The sequence below is a fragment of the Eschrichtius robustus genome, chromosome 10 (assembly GCF_028021215.1).
Source record: "Eschrichtius robustus isolate mEscRob2 chromosome 10, mEscRob2.pri, whole genome shotgun sequence".
In the NCBI taxonomy this organism is placed as follows: Eukaryota; Metazoa; Chordata; class Mammalia; order Artiodactyla; family Eschrichtiidae; genus Eschrichtius; species Eschrichtius robustus.
The window spans coordinates 35,325,560-35,338,539 of NC_090833.1; positions in this window are offsets into that span (position 1 = coordinate 35,325,560).

The following is a 12,980-nucleotide window of genomic DNA, read 5'->3' on the forward strand; positions in this document are numbered from 1 at the left end:
CAGCCCTATCAGCAGGACACATGACCCAAGTCAAGTACATTCCCTCTCTGAGTTTCAATTTTCCTACCTGTAAAGTTAAGGGTCAAGCATGGATGTACCTTGAAAACACTGTACTAAGTGAAAGGAGCCAGTCACCGAGGACATACATGTTATATGATTCCATTCATATGAAAGTCCAGAAGAGGCAAATCTAGAGTGACAGAAAGGAATTAGTGCTTGCTTAGGTCAGGGGACTTGGGGAAAGAGTGTAGCAAAATAGACAAAACTGACTACCCTCATGAAGCTTATGTTCTAGTGGAGGCTCCCACTAGACAAGAAATGACAAACATAATAAAGGAAATTAATTAAGGATGTTAAAAACTGGTAAGTGCTAGGGAGAAAAAAGAGAATTAGATTATCAGTGTCATGGAGCTGGAAGCCAGGGGTCAGGCCAAAGTTTGTTCACTTTTTGAGATCCCCTTATGGGTTCTCCCATTCATATCTCCAGAAGGCCACAGAGTTCCTCTCTTTCTTTCCAATTCTCTAAGTCGAATCTCTAGTCAAGCCCTTAGCTGTGACATACCTGGACAGACATCATCTTGGCTCCTGTCTCCCTTTCCTCCTGAGTCAAGGCTAGCATCCACACATTCATTCAGGAAACACTCACTGATCAGCAGCAATGTGCCAGGTATAGGGGCTGAGGGGGACACTGAGACAAGTGAGCACAGTTCTCACTCTCAGGGAGTTTGTAATTCACTGGGGGAATCAGAGCTATAAACACCTAATTGTAATTCAGAGCAGAATGGAAGTAGTGATCTGCTGGAGAGACATGAGCAAAGTTTGTGAGGGTTTTGCAACGTCCTCTGCAGTTTTCAAAGCAGTCTCATGGGCATGGAGATCTCATGTGGTGGTCACATCCTCATCCTCTCCTTCTGTGCTTTGACAGTGCTGCTCGGCTCAAGGCTCTTCCCCAGAGACCTCTCATGTCAAGTGCACAGGCCTGGACATGACCTGGGTTCCAATCCCAACTCTCACTAACTTGTGCATCTTTGGACAAGTACCTTAGCCTCCCTGAACCTGTCATCTGTGAAGTGAACTGACTTCACCTACCTCACAGTAAATTAGATAATATAATTATCTAATTATATAGTACAGGGGCTTGGGGGAGGAGGGAATAGTGTATGTTTGTTTGATGGGTACAGGATTTCCTTTTGAGGTGATGAAAAAATTCAGAAACTAGATAGTGATAATGGTAGCACAACATTGTGAATATACTTAATGACACTGAATTGTGCACTTTAAAATGATTTTTTAAAGGTAAATTTTATGTTCCGTGTATTTTGCCACACACGCACAAAAGAATATGTGACCAACCATTTCAAATACAGTCAAGACAGCCAAAAGATCCATCCTGAAAAGGGGCCTTGGGGATTGGGACCTTCATGATAATACGTTTTCCCTGGGGCTACCTGCTGCTACACAGGTGCACAAAGTATCCAGGTGCTGGACCAGAAGCCCATTAGGGCCTTTCCATCTCAGAGATCATAAGATCCTGAAGCTTTTAGTACCCCCTTTACATTCAACGTGAAGTTTTTTCCCTCTCCATAGACTTGTTGGTTATTACAAATGCTCTGAACTGTGAAGAAAAATTCTCTTGACAACCATTTGGGTATAATTCAACAAAATTGCGGAATGTAGACTCAAAGGCTAGATTTGTTTTTCTTACTATCAAATCAGTCATCAAATGTCATTACATGCCAACTCATTTCAATATCCTCTGGGCACGTTTGGTACCACAGGCACCAAAAACAAAACCCACAGCAAGAAGAGTACTTGGGAAGTTCATACTGAAGACTCCCAGCGTGGCTCAAATGAAGCAGCTTGCCAGCCTGGTGGACTGAGATGTGACTCTATGTGTCTGGGTCCAGAGAAGGAAGGCAGGATTCCAAATCTATCAAGCTAAAAAAAACAATAACAACCACAACTATAGCACAAAAAACTAAGAATGGCTTCCAAAGCTGGGCCTAAGACATGCCTGCCGCATGACCTGTTACATCAGGCTCTGTCCTGGCCAGAGAGATCTTGAGGTCTTCTTTAAAAGTCTTCACCCTTCCCACAGACTTGGCACTGGGGGCTTGTGGGCCCCCATGTCCCTGCATTTCTCAAGTCTAGTCTCTGCAACCATCTCAAGCCAAGGGATTTGGTCCAAAAATCAATGCTTTTCATTCAATTCATATCTAGCACCCTCTTTTCTGCTGGGCCCAGTGCTGTGTGTGGTAGAGGAGGCTGAGGTTAGCCAGACACAGCCCCTGCCCTTGGAGAGTTCATTGTGTTATGGAGAGGATAAGACACCTAGATAAACAACTCACATAACAATGTGAGGCAGAGCCTGGGGCCCATGAGAAAGGGATGTCTAAAACGCTCCAGGGAGTCTACAAAAGGGCTCCTACCAACCAGAGTGGCAGTGTGTGTCTTGCTCATTTCTGCATGGGGCTTGGGAACAGCTGATAGCTGTCAGACAGCCAAGAATGCCAGGTGCCGCCTGCCAATCAGGACCCTGTACAACGGTTCAAGCCAACAGGCCACTCTGGCCGTCTTAATTAAGCCTTGATTAAGCATTCTGCCCATAAACCTCCTCTCCCTCCTGTAGAATTGCCCGGTTTATAGCAAACGATTCAGGGAATCGGGTCAGCTGTTCGGAGATGGCAGCCATTAGGAGCGGTGCCGACAACTGTGAACAGATGCCAACTCGAGCCAGAGATCAGTGAAGACGGCAGGGCCCAGAAACCCAGAAACTCAGCCCTGATTAAGCCTTCTGCCTTCTGTCCCTGACCTCAGCATAGAAAAGGGTCCAGTATGGGCCACTCCACTTTATTTTATTTATTTATTTTTTAACATCTTTATTGGAGTATAATTGCTTTACAATGGTGTGTTAGTTTCTGCTTTATAACAAAGTGAATCAGTTATACATATACATATGTCCCCATATCTCTTCCCTCTTGAATCTCCCTCCCTCCCACCCTCCCTATCCCACCCCTCTAGGTGGTTACAAAGCACCGTGGGCCACTCCATAGTTTCCCTCTCTCAGAACCATGTATATATATGTCCCCTGCTAGACTATAAGCTCCATGTCAGCAATGACCATGGTTGTCTGAGTCACTGTGATTCTTCAGTGCTTAAGAGATGTTCAGTAAATATTGGTTGAATGACTGAAACCAATGGTACTGACTAGCCAAAGTCCAAGCCCTATAAAGATAGCCCTACTGAAAAAATCAACAACAGAGTCTTCTCAATACTACAAATACTAGAAGTAAAAGCACATTAAAAAATTTATGACATTCAAGTTTCCTACAACTATTCCTACTAGAGCCACCATTGGAATAAGGCAGATCCTTGTAAAATGAGTTTGATTCAGGTGCGTTAACAAAGTAAGGCCATGAATGAGAGGGAAAACTGCTTTAGAGGCTGAGTAAGAAGAAGCAAGAAAGATCCACATTTTAGGAATTCGGTATTTATAGATTTTTTTACAAATTAATTAATTAATTAATTAATTTATTTATTTGGCTGCGTTGTGTCTGTTGCTGTGCAAGGGCTTTCTCTAGTTGCGGCGAGCGGGGGCTGCTCTTCATTGCAGTGCGTGGGCTGCTCACTGCAGTGGCTTCCCTTGTTGCAGAGCATGGGCTTAGGCACGCAGACTTCAGTAGTTGTGGCGCGTGGGCTCAGTAGCTGTGGCTCACAGGCTTAGTTGCTCTGCGGCATGTGGTATCTCCCCAGACCAGGGCTTGAACCTGTGTCCCTTGCATTGGCAGGCGGATTCTTAACCACTGTGCCACCAGGGAAGTCCAGTATTTATAGATTTTATGTGACCTGGCATTACCGGGTCATTACTGAGTAATATGAATACAAATACTTTTTGTTAAAAAGAAAATGTTAAGAAAGAAAACAGGACTTCCCTGGTGGTGCAGTGGTTAAGAATCCGCCTGCCAATGCAGGGGACATGGGTTCAAGCTCTGGTGTGGGAAGATCCCACGTGCCGCAGAGCAACCAAGCCTGTGTGCCACAACTACTGAGCCTGTGCCCTAGAACCCGCAAGCCACAACTACTGAGCCCACGTGCCACAACTACTGAAACCCGCGCACCTAGAGCCCGTGCTCCGCAACAAGAGAAGCCACTGCAAGGAAAAGCCCACGCACCGCAACGAAGAGTAGCCCCTGCTCGCTGCGACTAGAGAAAGCCTGCGTGCAGCAACAAAGACCCAATGCAGCCAATAAATTAATTAATTAATTAATTTTAAAAAGAAAGAAAGAAAACAAAGAAGTAAGAAAGGAGTTCTGGAAGTTTTCTATAAATCTACTCTGTTAAGCAATTTCTACTTTCTTGCAGATTCCTCATTATAAAATTAGAGCTGTGTTCCCCTGGACAATAATCTATGCCCTGGGAGCTTATTTCAAAATCCAGTGACTATCATAAGAAAAGCAATTACTTCCTAAATAAACATTGAGATGATTTTTCCAATATATCACCATACTGCTGTAAAATAGTTACAGAATAAAAACAAAAGCCTCCCCTACTCCCTCTCACACATTTCAATCTACTTCATACACTGATGGCAGATTAGACTTACTAAAAGCACAGCTCCGGTCATGCCTTGCCCTCATTCAAAACCCTTCAATGGCTTCCCATTGCCTTCAGGATAAAGAACAACTCCTAAGTGGGTGTTTGAAGATCCTCCTCCTTTTGGCACTGACCTACTTATGTAGCCTCATTTCCTCCTAGTCACCTTCACATAACCCCTGATGCAGACAAAAATGCACTGAGAGCCCTTGCCATGCCTTTATCTTTTTTCTACCTCTGCCTAGAATGTTCTTTACCCACCCCCAAACTCCCCATGTCAAAAGCCTACCTCCTTTTAAGACTCTCTCAAATGCTACCTCCTCCGTGAAGTCCCCCGTGATGTCCTCCTCCATAACATGCTCTCTACCACCTCTATGCTTCCACAACCCTTTTACTGGAGATGATTCTCATGTATTTATCAATGGCTGACATATTACAGTTATATCTGAACATAGTCTCTACTTCCTGATAAACTATAAATTCAAATACATTTTCCCCTCACATTTACCACATGCCATGCAAATAGAAGGTACTAAGATATTTGTTGAATGAATGAATAAAATAACAAATGATAGAAAACATAGCACAATACAGTCAGCAGTAGTCTAGTTTATCACTGTCCTTAGAGAGGCAGCAAGTCTTGAAACTTAAGAAATATACCTCGGTGGTTGGGACATTTTGTCTATCTACAAACCTGCTTCTATTGAAATCCCCTATTTACTTTCATTATTTGCCCACAGATATTTCACTCCTGCTAGATGTGTGTGTGTGTGTGTTTTGTGATGATGAAAGGAAGCAGAATGAAGAAAGGGAATTATTATTAAAAACTGGCAACAGAGAAGCTCCTTCTTCGGTGAAGAAAACCCAAAATCTACCAAAGAGCCAAAATGTGTCATTGCACTGGCTGTCAAACGCGGTGGGCGGGGGTGAGGTATGATTTAAGTCCTGTCAGGCAGTGGTTCTCTGACTTAGTGCTGAGTATAGGATCACCTGGAGGGCTTGTTAAAAGATGGGTCCCACCCCCATAGTTTCTGTGTCTGTAGGTCTGAGGGGTGGGGCTGAGATTTTGCATTTCTAACAAGCTCCAGGTAATGCTGATAGGGACCACGCTCTAAGGATCACCCATGCAGACTGGAAAATGAATCAAAGGATTTAGGGGAGGAGCATTCGCTGTGGTACATGGCAGAGGCATTCCTAAAGCTAGAAAATTCATCTTTAACTAGATTAAAACACACGGAAAAATTAAGTTGGAGAGTGATTTTTTTTCCTTCTCACTTGTAATTCAGAAGTTAAATTCTACAGGATAAACTAGAGAGTTTTGGAGAAGGGAGACCTGGGTTCAAGTCCTGACTCTGTCACCACTTAGCTGTGTAAGCAAAGACCACTCATTACCTTCTCAGGACATCATTGCACCATGTGAAACACCCCAAAATCTCCAGTGTCAGGTTTTACATCCTATGATTTCACAATTTTGAAAAACTGTTGGCAGTTTAGTTCCAAAAGTATTTAATGATTATCCCATCTATATATAAAATGATTAAAGACGCTGCAATTTCAAAACATAAAACATGAGAAATAATTACCAATTAAATTTGAGAAGAACCTATAATAAAGTACAATTATGAAGACTGAAAGAACTTTTACTTAAACAGGTTTCATGTATAATAATAAGTGCTCAAGAACAAATATGCTATAAAAATAGATTAAAAATATACAGTAAAGATATTACAATTAAAAAAAAACAAACACCATTCCCTTTCTGAGAACAGTCTAGAGAAAATAGGACAGGTTACAGAATGAGAAAACATCAACTCACCAGTCGAGCAGAGGTAAAGCAAGTCCTCCAAGGAAAGAAATCGGCCCCTCTTCCCAATGCTGGCACCTCCCTCCCATCCCAGGACACTGCTCCTGGGCCTCCCAGCACACAGCTATTTTTAAAGATAAAAGGCCACATTCCCAAGATTGTGGCCACAAGAATGTGAATATCAAATGACCTTCCCAAAGCTCGTCAATGAGCCAGAGTAAAACCGATTGCTGGGCCATGTGGGCAAAGTTGGATGGTCTCTGTGGCACGGGTCCCACTTATCTGCTGATACTGCACAGCTGCAGCTATGCCCTCAACATGAGTCTGGCCTCTCTCTTTTCAGCTCAACAGGCCCAGAAGCCCTCCAGATGCCATCGTCATCCTCAAGACCTCAAGCCACTTGAGCTGGCTGAGAGAGGAAACCCTAGAGGTTCTTGAATAGCAAACTGGCCTCCTCTGTGCCAAGGGCAACACGGAAGGTGATGCCCGAGGTCTCATGAGGCGTCTATTGGATGGCTGTAGAGTTTATTCTGTGCCTGGTCTCTCACTGTTTCTGCCCAGCTGTCTTCTGTTCAACTTAATAGCAACAGCATTAAGTCGATAAGTCTCACAGCATCCCAGGGAGGCAGGTCACCCTCAAGCACATTATCCCCCCTTAACAGACGGGGAAATGACATCACGGGAAGATTAAATAACCTGCCCAGCCTCAAAAGCCTGCCACAGGTGGAGCATGAGACGATCCCAGCCCCCATGCCAGCTCATGAACAGAGACGCTCTGGATGAAGCCCTTTGAAGTTCTAGGGTCCCTGGCAGTGTGGATGATTTGCACAACAGAGGTCAAGAAAGAAATGAGCACAGAGGTAACCTTCTTAAAACCACTCCAATTGTCTCTCTTCCTGTGTCTCCCTAGAAGGCCATGAGGGAAGAATGATTTTTAATACACAAGTATTAGCTGAAAGATGGTGTGAGTGTGGGTGCAGGAAGAGGACAGAACAGGCCTGTAGGCAGCAAGGGGCCTCAGTGGTTAGGATCAAAGGAGGGGTCAGGCCAAGCAGGGTTCTATCAATGACCTCTGTCCTCTGTACCCCGCAGGGCCCTGCACAAACTGGTGAACTCTGGCCTGAAATTATGCCCATTTCGTTCCTCTATACAAGTACTTGTACGTCTAACATGGGCAAGTCACTGAGAGAGACAGAAAGATGAAATGGACCATCTCTGCAGTCAAGAAGCTAGAAATGTCATTAAGGAGTGCACATAAATTACTAAAATGCAAAGTAAAAATTAGTAAGGACCACAACAGAGAGGCTGGTAGAATGCCTGGGTTTGATGGTGGGAGGTAACATCCACCTGTGGATACAGTAGGATGATATCAGGGCAGGCTTAGTGGACAAGGTGACCAGGCTGTGAAGCATAGGAGAGTGAGGCCTGCAGGGGTGGCCAGAAGGGCACTGGGGCTGGAGAAGGGCAACGAGAGTGCATAGAAGGGAAATGGCACAGGGCTATCCTGGAGACCAGCTCAGGAAGAGGGATGTGGGGGACAAAGGGTATGCGAGGTAGGGTTGAGGGATTTAGGGTAGTATTGGCAGGTAGAAGCCATCTCACCAAAGGCCTTAAGTGTGAGATTAAGGAGGTTAAATTTCACTGCTAGCCGTAGTGCTCAGCACTGTACCTTGCTCACAGTAGGCACTCAAATGTTGGTGGAACAAAATGCAGGAAGGCAATTTAAGCCATGGAAGATGCAGGATAACTGTGAAAGAAGACACCAAAAAAAGATGCCTCAACTTTTTAAATCAACGGATATCTAGTCAGGACAACTCCTAAGTTTAACTAAAATATATGCTATATTCTGCCCTAAATGGAGCCCACAGTACCTGCCATCAGCTTCTCACTCAAGAACACTATGAAAATTAATGATGAGGTAATGTTTGTGAAATGCTCCAAGCTCTTTGGAGATGTGTGGCAAAAGGCATCACTATAATTAATATTTAAAGAGATTCTACCCAGCTCTGATCTCTTTTTCTGCAGACTAATGTTACGTCCACAGGATAAGGTGATGCCAGATTGGCCTCTAAGTAAACCTTCCCAACAGACAGCACCCAACACAGATGCCTCCTCCTGAGTCCCTTGCATGTGGCTGATGGCGCCCATGATCACAACAAGGCAAAGGTGGTTCCCGACTTGGTTATCTGGGGTTATCCAGGGTTATCCAAGGATAAGGGGGCAAAACATTCAAAAGGCGGTCTTTCTTGGGACCCCATTTTTTAAGCATGACAGAGAGTCTAGTGAAGACTTCAAGGGGGATCATTTTAGCAAAACCCATATCTAAGCCAGTTAACATTTTTAGATCTAACGCAGTGCCCAAGAAAGGAAGAAATAAGAATAGCTCCCTGGGCTCAATTACAAATGGAGTGGAAACAATAATTTCAAAAGTTCAAGGGGAAAAAAAATCAATCTATTTCCTTCCCCCAAAGCTTTCACTTCTATAAATACACTCACATAAATGGACCTAAGACCACTCTTCCTTATGAAAACACTACCTGTCTGGAATTTGCAAAATAAACGATGTGCCCGTCTTGCTTTCAACCCACTGAAGTTCAAACAATGCTCTCCAAAAGCTTCTCTCTTCTTCTTAAATAACGTTCATTTTCCCCCTCTGATAATTAAAGTGATATGTGTGTCTGGTAGAAAATTTTGAAATTTTTCTTGTTTGGAAAGAAGAAAATAAAAATTGTCCACTATAATCTACAAGTTGCGAATTACCCTTCTGGCCTTTTTGTGTGAAAATACACATTTTTGACATAATTGGGAACTTACTGTATATACTGGTTTATAGCCTGATTTTCCTCTTAGAACAATACGCTATAAACATTTGCATGTCTCTATTATTCTATGGCATTATTTTTTATGTCCTATAGAGAGGAGTGTCATTTGTAAAGCTAATCCTCTACTGCTGGACATTTGGTTTATCTTGTCAGTGTCTGTATTACAAATAATGTTGAGATAAATATCTTTGCATAATACATCTTCAGTTATTCTCTTAGGATAAATTCCCAGGAGTGGCACTGCTGGGTGAAAGCCTGCTCAAGTTTGTAAGGCTTTAGATGCAGTCAGACTGCCCTCCAGAAAGGTTATCCCAGGCTCACTCCCCAGCAGTAGGAGAGCTACTTCCTCCAGTTGCTCACTGATCCCTAATTTAGTAGATTTATGAAGGGGGTGTTGCTGCTTTTATTTGCAGTCCTTTGAAAGGCAAATTTTTCTCCAAATTTTTGTGTCTACAGTATTTTTGCAGAGTTTTTTTTTTAACTGTGTGCTTCTATTCATCAGAAAGCCAACGTTCTATTCCCTCTCCAAAGAGTACTTTTTCCGCCACTCCACCTCCAAGGGCAGCCCCAGGGTCTCCCTGCTCAGCACCTGCCACCCACATTTTCACCTTGGTGCCCTTCACTCCTTTCTCAACAAACATTTCACAGTTCCAGCATTAAGTCAGACTAAGAACCCAATAATCAGTCATTTATTCACTCATCCATCTATTCACCTGCTATCTCTTGGGGGTCTGCAATGCTCTAGGCACCGAAGGATAAATGGAACACTATGAGAAACCAGGAGAGGGAAAGTCAATGAGGCCCGGAAAGCAGAAGTATACTTGAATTGAAAGATAACTCGTAGTTTTGCTGGTAGGAGAGGGGAAAGAGCAGCCTAGGCAAAGGGAATGGCATGAGCAAAGGTCCTGAGGCATGCTAAAGCGTCATGTGTTGAAGGAATATTTTCATTATTAAGGCATGAGAATGAGGGGCTAAGGACGAGACTGAAAAGTTAGCTCCTTATGTATAGCTGATTCACTTTGTTATAAAGCAGAAACTAACACACCATTGTAAAGCAATTATACTCCAATAAACATGTTAAAAAAAAAAAAGAAAAGAAAAGTTAGCTCCTGCTGAATTCACCTGCTGAACTGCTCTCTTCCCTGCATCTCAACTCTCCCTGGCCCATCTCCAATGCAGACAGACTCCTCCAAAAGCCTTCTTGAGAAGCATCCCCACCATCCATTTCTCCACACCTCTCTGCTTGGGACAGGAATCCTGGCCCTCACACCAATCTCCTCAGCAACCACCAACGAATAGATGGCTCTGTTCACTGATTCCTGAGTATAAGACTTATCAGTCCAGCCAGAAAGAAACCTCTGGATAGTAGTATATTCTCTTGTACCCCTAGCTTTTCAACATGGGGCTTAACTTATAATTGGCAATCAATATAAGCCTATAGAATCTAACCAAATTAAATTGGGCAGAATAAATACAAGAGAAGGGATGAGAGTGCACATGTATGCATCTAACTATCATCCAGACAGCTGGGAAATGGAAATTGTCTTTGTAAATTAGCTTCTGAACACAATCGTGGCAAAAGATGGATTAATTCTCTTCAGGCCTGTAATTCTGCATCTACCTAGACATTTCGCTGGCACACGAACAGTACTTGTTAAACTATGCTGCATATCTTAGAAGCTTCCGTGCATAAAGGTCAATATATTCTGGAGATTTGGATTTTTTTCTTTGCAGGGAGGTAGGAGGAGAAGAGAGAAAAGAAGGCCCCTACTATATGCCATCTCTGCTAGGATTTTCCATACTGATAATTCCCATTCAAAGTGAAAATCCTAATGCCACCTGGGAGGAACTAGTCTCCATCATTCATGCAGGCAACATTTCTAGATAAGTCTTCCCTGAGGGCAAAGAGCCCATACATCCAGTGGCTGGTCTCTCCCTGTTCTAGTTCGTATCCCCCCAGCTCTGAATTCATCTACAGCCTTCACCACACTGCTTTGCTTGTCTGTCCCCACACTGGGCCATGACCTCTACAAGGCTGATGACTTTTTTTCCAGCCCTGTGCGCCCTGAGGCCTAGAACATCACCCTCCACACAGTGGATGATCAATCTATGTTGTGGAATTAAATGTCATGCCAGGGCTGGAAAGGACCGTAGAAATAACTCAGTCCACATATAGGAAGCGGAGGGCCAGACAGGGGATGCAGCCTCTCAAATACACCGAGAGCTGGTGGTAATTGGCAGGTGGAAGAGAGAAAGAAATCAAAGATATTAGCAATGCTTGAGAAATTGGGAGGCTTAGGGGTTTGATGGAACTTGGAAAGGATGACAACATGGGGGAAAACTAAGTTTGGTTTTGGACAGCCTCTAACACACAGAACAAGTTTTATCTCTCTTCTCCGTGACAGCCCTTCAGATAATATAAAAAGGAAATGAACATGTATTGAATAGTTACCTCTTGCAAGTGGAAAACAGCAATCCTGTCCTCCCTGTGTAAGTTTAACACTCACAGATAATCAATTACATAAACAAGTAAATAATGTGCCTCAGGTCACATAGCTAGTAAACCCAGGTCTGACAGAGTCAAAAGCCCAGGTGCTTTCTCCTGCACCCCACTGCCTCTCTGACCCTAGTCCTGAGGCTACAGGGTACCAAGGAAGAGCCAGCTGGACAGAGAGAGGTCACAGGTGGCCTTGGCCATGTCCCAGGGTGACAGGCAGCAGCTCCAGAGGCTGAATGTTAGGCCTGCAGCCTCCCCACCCTCTGAAAGGGCAGAGAGCGGGCACCACCCCTCGCTAGCACTTGGCTGACAGGCTAGACCCACTGCAGAAACAGGTGTAAGATGGAGAAACACAAGAGGCCCACATTTGCCCTTGACTTAGCTAGGATATCGCTGACGACTGTAAAAGCAATGAGGGCAGCTGGGAGCCAGATGCAAGTAAGGCAGTCGTCATAATCACAGTTCTTCATTTCATTAGTCAATACTGTATGCCGAGCCTCTGCCCAGGACCCCGCCTCTTCTCAGTTCTGGACTGAACCAGGCCTAGTCCCTGCCTGGGAGAAGCTCACGGTCAAGTGGGGCAGGTTACATGGAAACACCCCATGACCACATAGCCTGGGGAGTGTTATCGTGGAGGGATGACAGGGTGGGGGAAGGGAGCTCTCCCAGCCTGGAAGAAATTTCCCAGACAAAGCAGGACATTTTGATGTGGGGATATTTCCAAGCAGCTACATTAAACAAGCCTTGTCAAAATGGGAAATCTTTGTTCTTTAAACCCAGTAAGCAAAATGAGAAGCAGAAATCTCTGAACTGCTCTCCCTCCCCTGCCCTTAGGGCTCCGAGCAGTGCAGTGGACTAGCTGCTTTACTAGATATTAAGGTCCCTTTCAAACCTGAGGTTCTTCCAGGTCAGGTCTGGTGGGGTGACCAGGAAGGGGGCAATCTGGGGCCCTGGTGGGGACACAACTGAGGGCAACTTTGGGTGGACTGCTCTATCTGCCTGTCCCCTTAGGGCTCAGTTCAAATGCCAATCCCTCCCGGAAGCCTTCCTGGATCTCACCTGAGGCATGGCCAGCCCTCTGCTGGGCTCCCATTAGTCTCTGTAACAGGCAGCACCCTGCGCCACACTGACTTGCTGCAGGCCAGGCAGGGACCATCGGATTCATCTGTCTCTTCCCTCCTCCCCACCCACTCCTGTCCCCATCCCTGTGCAGGCCTTTCTTAGCAAAGCATATTGACCTGAGTGGAGGAGCGGTCTAGGAGGA